Source organism: Solanum dulcamara, chromosome 7, assembly GCF_947179165.1.
Source record: "Solanum dulcamara chromosome 7, daSolDulc1.2, whole genome shotgun sequence".
NCBI lineage: Eukaryota > Viridiplantae > Streptophyta > Magnoliopsida > Solanales > Solanaceae > Solanum > Solanum dulcamara.
The window spans coordinates 30,852,154-30,858,450 of NC_077243.1; the positions used below are offsets into that span (position 1 = coordinate 30,852,154).

Genomic DNA, 6,297 nt, shown 5'->3' on the forward strand with positions numbered 1-6,297 from the left:
GGCAATTAAAGGTGCATGAGCACAACTACCCTACCCATGACCTTGAATTGGTGGTTGTTGTTTTTGCTCTGAAGATTTGGAGGCATTACCTCTATGGGGTGCATGTGGATGTCTATACTGATCATAAGAGTCTTCAATATGTTTTTACCCAAAAGGACCTTAATCTAAGGCAAAGGAGGTGGCTAGAACTCCTTAAGGACTATGACATGAGTGTGCACTATCATCCGGGTAAAGCCAATGTGGTTGCTGATGCACTTAGTAGAATATCTATGGGGAGTGTGGCCCATGTGGATGAAAGGAAGAGGGAGTTGGTGAAAGATGTTCACCGATTGGCTAGATTAGGGGTGAAATTGGGTAGTACTAATGATGGGGGTATGGTTGTTCAAAATAGTTCTGAATCTTCTTTGGTGGTGGATGTTAAATCAAAGCAAGATCTTGACCCAAAGTTTATCGAGTTAAAGAAGTTGGTAAAGGAAAAGAAGATAGAAGTCTTTTCCCAAGGGGGAGATGGGGTTCTATACTACCAAGGTCGGATATGTGTTCCAGATGTTGATGGCCTAAGGAGTTTGATCTTGATGGAGGCTCATAATTCTAGATACTCCATTCATCCCGGTTCAACAAAAATGTACTGAGACTTAAAGGAGTTGTATTGGTGGGGTGGCATGAAGAAGGACATAGCAAGGTTTGTGTCCGAATGTACAAATTGTCAACAAGTGAAGGCCGAACATCAAAGACCGGGTGGCCTAGCCCAAGACATTGAAATCCCAACTTGGAAATGGGAAAATGTGAATATGGATTTTGTAGTGGGTTTGCCTCATACCCGGAAACATCATGACTCGATTTGGGTAATTATTGATAGAATGACTAAGTCAGCTCACTTCTTACCGGTTAAAACTTCCTATAGTGCCGAAGACTATGCCAAGTTGTATATTCGGGAGTTGGTGAGGTTGCATGGTGTGCCATTATCCATTATTTCGGATCGTGGTACCCAATTCACTTCTCACTTCTGGAGATCATTTCAAAAAGGCCTCGGTACTAAGGTAAAGTTGAGCACAGCATTCCATCCTCAAACGGATGGGCAAGCCGAAAGGACGATTCAAACACTAGAGGATATGTTAAGGGCTTGTGTGTTGGAGTTTAAAGGGAATTGGGATGATCATCTACCTCTCATCGAGTTTGCCTATAATAATAGTTACCACTCAAGTATTGAGATGGCACCGTTTGAGGCTTTGTATGGGAGACGATGTAGATCACCGGTAGGTTGGTTCGAAGTAGGTGAGATGACCTTGTTGGGCCCCGATTTGGTACTTGATGCTTTAGAGAAGGTGAAGATCATTAGAGAAAGGTTGAAGACGGCTCAAAGTCGTCAAAAGTCCTATTCTGACACTAGAAGAAGGGATCTTGAGTTTAATGTGGATGATTGGGTGTATCTGAAGGTTTCACCCATGAAAGGTGTGGTTCGATTTGGTAAGAAAGGGAAATTGAGCCCTAGATATGTAGGGCCTTATAGAATCGTGAGACGTGTTGGTAAGGTTGCATATGAGTTGGAATTACCATTGGAAATGGCCATGGTTCATCCGGTGTTTCACGTGTCTATGTTGAAAAAACATGTGGGTGATTCTAGTTCCATTGTACCTGTGGCAGTAATGAATATTGAAGAAAACTTGACCTATGAAGAAGTTCCTGTGGAAATTTTGGACCGGCAAGTTAAGAGATTGAGGAACAAAGAAATTGCATCTGTTAAAGTCCTTTGGAGGAATCAATAAATAGAAAGTGCAACATGGGAAGCGGAAGCGGATATGATTAAGAGATACCCTCATCTTTTCTCCTCTATCCAAACCTAAGGTATTAAGTTGTCCTTGCTCAATTACTTGAAATCCTTACATCTCAACTTTTCTTGTCATATGCTTGCAAAATTATGAAATATTTTTTTAAATGATATTTTAAATTACACTGTTGCATTAATGATAGGTTGTTTGTTAATACTCTACTCTACTCAAGCTAAGTCTTTTCTCATTCGAGGACGAATGTTCCCAAGGGGGAGATAATGTAATATCCCCTAAAAACGTTGTATACGATGTTTCAATTTTTTGCCTAAACATGATACAGCCTCTGTATTTTGGTCATAACTTTTCATAGCAATATCCAAATTGAGTGATTCAAATTTCTGAGTAACCACAAGATCATTATCTACAACTTTTATGAAGACCATATTTTAAGATTCGGAGGTTAAGTAGGTCAAATAAATTAATCTTTGTAAGGTAGGATGCTGTTACGGAAATGAGTGTTTATAGAAGAAAAATCATATCTCACTGTAGGTTTATCCAAATTGGTTGATTCTTGAACGATATGAAACTAGACTTCCATATCTACAATTCTTATGAAGACACCAAATCCTAATAAGGAATTTATCTTATTCAAACGCAGCTCCCAAAAAGAGTATTCTGTCAAAGATAACTCATTTCACCTACCATAGAAAGATCTAGATACATTTGACATCACTCATGACATAAATTGTCCTCCATTTAACATCATCCATGACATCAATATATTCCACTAAATTTTCAGATTTTTATTTATAATTATTTTATTTATTGTTAGGTCATCTTTCCCACCTATAAATACCCACCTTATTTCCTCATTTTATTCATCAAGCTTTCTCAAGCAAATCTTCTCTCTATACACATTCTCAAATATAGTTTTAGTTCTTAGTAGTGAAAAAATACTATTCCGGTGATTCATATATTTCGGGTAGTACACAAAACGTTCCGGCAAGGAGAGAAGCTAGGACTCAAGAGTGTTCATTAAGTCTTCCGGTACCAACTAAAGCTTCGGGTTCCAGGTATGTAAGGTTTTAATGAGAGTATTCCTTCCACTCTCATGTCTAAATTATTTTGATTATATGATAAATTATATTTATTTTCTTTAAGCTCTACTCTAAGTTATGTGTGTATTTATCCATGGGTTCTTCCACCCATGTAGTCCAAAAACTCTTTCAATTAAGTCTCTTGATTTCAAGTAATATTTTCTTATGGTAATTCTTAATTTTACTTAATAATATGAATCATGGTTAAACTAATGATTATTGCTCTATTTTGATGCAACATAATTTCATATGTATGAATTGATGGTTTACAAGTAATTCTTTTATTTATTTATTTAAAGGTTCTTGAAATTCATGGTGGGTTGTTTAAAGCATGATTTTTAATTAATGGATTTCAAAGTATTTATGTATATTTATTTACATACATATTTGCAAGTTGAAGTGATTTGAACCCACCTAGTTTTACTATATTTTTAATAAGGTTTGACTTGAAAGCTTTGACTCCAAATAAATGTTTATGAAAGAAATATCTATGATAAAAAAAGGAGTCTTATGAAATGAAAGAATGATGAAATAATATGAATGATGAATTCTTTATGCAATAAGGACAATTCTTGCATATTTGAATTATCAAATGTTTTAATGAGCTATTCTACCGAATATGATGTTTGAATTCTCAAGTTATATACTATGAATATTTTGAAGTATTAAACTATTCCGTGGGATTGACTTAGCACCGAATGAGGCATTGAGGTGGGATTCGATAAGGGAATCCTAGTAGCAACCCCTTGTCTCATTAACTATGTGCCAACATAGGAGCCCTTGTAGGCTTAGGCTAATGGATCCATAAATAGCCCTTAAAGTTAAAGTTAAAGAAATGAATGAAGTTGACGGAGTTCTACCTGGCAAGTAGTCTCCCCGGCCAACGTAGGGGGTTATGTTGGATTCCATGTAATAGCTCGCATGGTCTTAAATGTCGGTTATGGTTAGCTTCCCACAAAATGAATGTTTTAAAGGATATCCATATGATTTATTATGCATGTATTATATTATGTTCCATATTACATAAATGTTATAATATTTTCTCAATGTTCATGCATCCTTACATACTTAGTACATTCAAAGTACTAACGCATACTCTTTTGCCTACATGATATCACCATGTAGGGATCGGTGCTCCTCCTTGTTCTCCTCCACGTGGCTAGTTGATATTCCATTGAAGACTACTTTTGGTGAGTTCCCATGTTCCGGGAACAATACTCCTTTGTCTTTCTAGCTTATGATATGTTAAGATATTTTATTATGGCATTTCTTCTATTATGATTGAGGGTGAGCTAGGAACTTGTCTTAGCCCCATTAAATCTAATAGTTAGAGGTATTGTTGGACATATGTAAGTTGAAGATTTATTATTATGATTTCCGCTTGTCTATTTATCATCATTACCTATGAAAGGCTAAAAGAATGCTAAGAGGCTTGTTTGAGGTACTTTCAGGTTCCTCATTCGCCATGTCACGTCTAGGCCCTAGGCTTGGGTCGTGACATATATGTTGATGACTTTTAAGTCATATTTATCCATTAAGTTTTCTTTATCAACAAGAGGATTCAAGAGAGTTCTAGAGAGAAAGGAAGAGAAGAAACTTGAAGCTAGAGAAAGAATAGGTTCGGCCAAGGAAAAAAAAGGTAAGTCTCCGATTTTGCTTCGTGAATTAATTATCTAGGGTGTACCAAGGTGTTATGAAGGTATTGGTAATGAAATTTTATGGTTTGGAGCAGCCCAAAACGTCACCGAACAGCCCCAAAGTTTTAGCCGCGCTAGGAGAGCTTCCGAGGCAAGTTTTGGAGAGTTTCGGTAAAGGTAAGGTCTCTCCTTTAAAATTGGAGTTTATGATGTTGTTATGAGGTGTATTACGTGTCCTAAATATGGCTGGAAGCAGAGAAAATGTATAAGGGGGCATGATGCTGGAAACTACTAAATTAAAGTCGTAGTAGCTAAATCGAAGTCGCGTAGTGTATGGTCGTTGAGGCGCTGCGGGTGCAGCTGGTTGGATTGTATGTTGCAGGGCTTTAAAGTATTTTAAAAAGGGTGTGGTTGCTGCTAGTTGAAGCCACACGACCCCCCGTTTGGTATGGTTAAAGATTTTATGAAATAAAGGTTAAAAACTCTATTTTGGTATCGTAGTTTTATGCTAGTTGTTTGGAGCTTGTGTTGTGTAAAGTTGAGGTGATTTGATTGTATATATACTGCTGGTTGTTGTTGTTGATATGATTGTTGAAATGGTGGCCGAGTTGAGATCTCGGGGATGGTGTATTTATAGGGGAAATATTGCCGAAATTTCGGCAGATTAGAAGTTAATTTGTTTGAAGGATTAAGACGAGTATATGGTGATGAATCTAATGACTATGTCAACTCTCTTGAATGTAGACTAACAAGTTGGAAGAATAAGAAAAGCTAGTAAAGCGCAGTACAGGTATGTAAAGCTAATCGTTCCTTCTTTTGGCATGTCTTTGGCATAAGTATGTAAGGCTTACCCTTCTTTTTCAAGGCATGATTCCGATGTTATGGTTTCATAAGTGCTTCCATATATTCTTTGTTTTCAAAAGCTAGGTGTCAATGGTCCCAAGGAAATGACTACTTTTTTTTATAACCCGTCAATGTTTTCCAAAATGTCTATAGTTTCCCAAAACAAAGGTTTACAGTATTACAAGCTTTTATGACAATGACGATGGATATGTTTTACAACGACATTGATGATGTCGAGGATGAGAATATGTCTATGATGTCTAAGATAAGAACGGCTTCATGTATGTAATGTTTACTCTTCTTTCTATTGGCATGTTTTGACATAAGTATATAGAGCTACACTTTCTTTTGGCATGATTTTTATGAAACAAGTATATGTCCTTTTGTACAATTTCAAGGAAGTCCTATTCGTAGAGCCACTAGGATGGTCAATTTTCTTGAGTTTCCAAAAGATATTTTTCTCGTGCTTAAATACGTGTATATGATTCCAAAAGTTTTATGTTGATATAATCCATGGAAATTTTTGAAAGGTACTTGACATGACTCTTATCTTGATTTTGAATCATAGCTCATTCCGATTATTCTACGAGTCTTGAAAATTGGTCATATGTGCATATGTATACGATTTGACGCCTTATAAGATTGTGACCTTATTCTACGTTCTCTTAATATTATCTTTCATTGATAGTCTCATCCTATAATAATTGTTCCTTCAAGGTGAGACAAAGCGACCATGGTTAGTCTATAATACAATCGGAGGTTACTGACCTTTCGTCACTCCGATAAATACACGACTTTCATTGGGCTCTCGTGCATGCTGTCTATATGTATATGTATATGTATATGGGGGATATGGGGAGGTGTATATGTGGCGCTATAGACGCATTCCCACCTGATCAGTTGGAGTAATTTTCATCCTGGACGCGGGATGCCCGGACGCGGGAAATATGT

General features: G+C 36.7%; 1 long non-coding RNA gene across 1 annotated transcript; it reads left to right on the forward strand.

Moving 5' to 3' along the window:
- The first annotated feature begins 4,410 nt into the window (after positions 1-4,410).
- LOC129893744 (uncharacterized) lies at positions 4,411-5,288 on the forward strand. Its single transcript, XR_008767577.1, has 3 exons — positions 4,411-4,505; positions 4,599-4,680; positions 5,248-5,288. It is a non-coding gene; the product is annotated as an uncharacterized LOC129893744 (long non-coding RNA).
- The last annotated feature ends 1,009 nt before the right edge of the window (positions 5,289-6,297 follow it).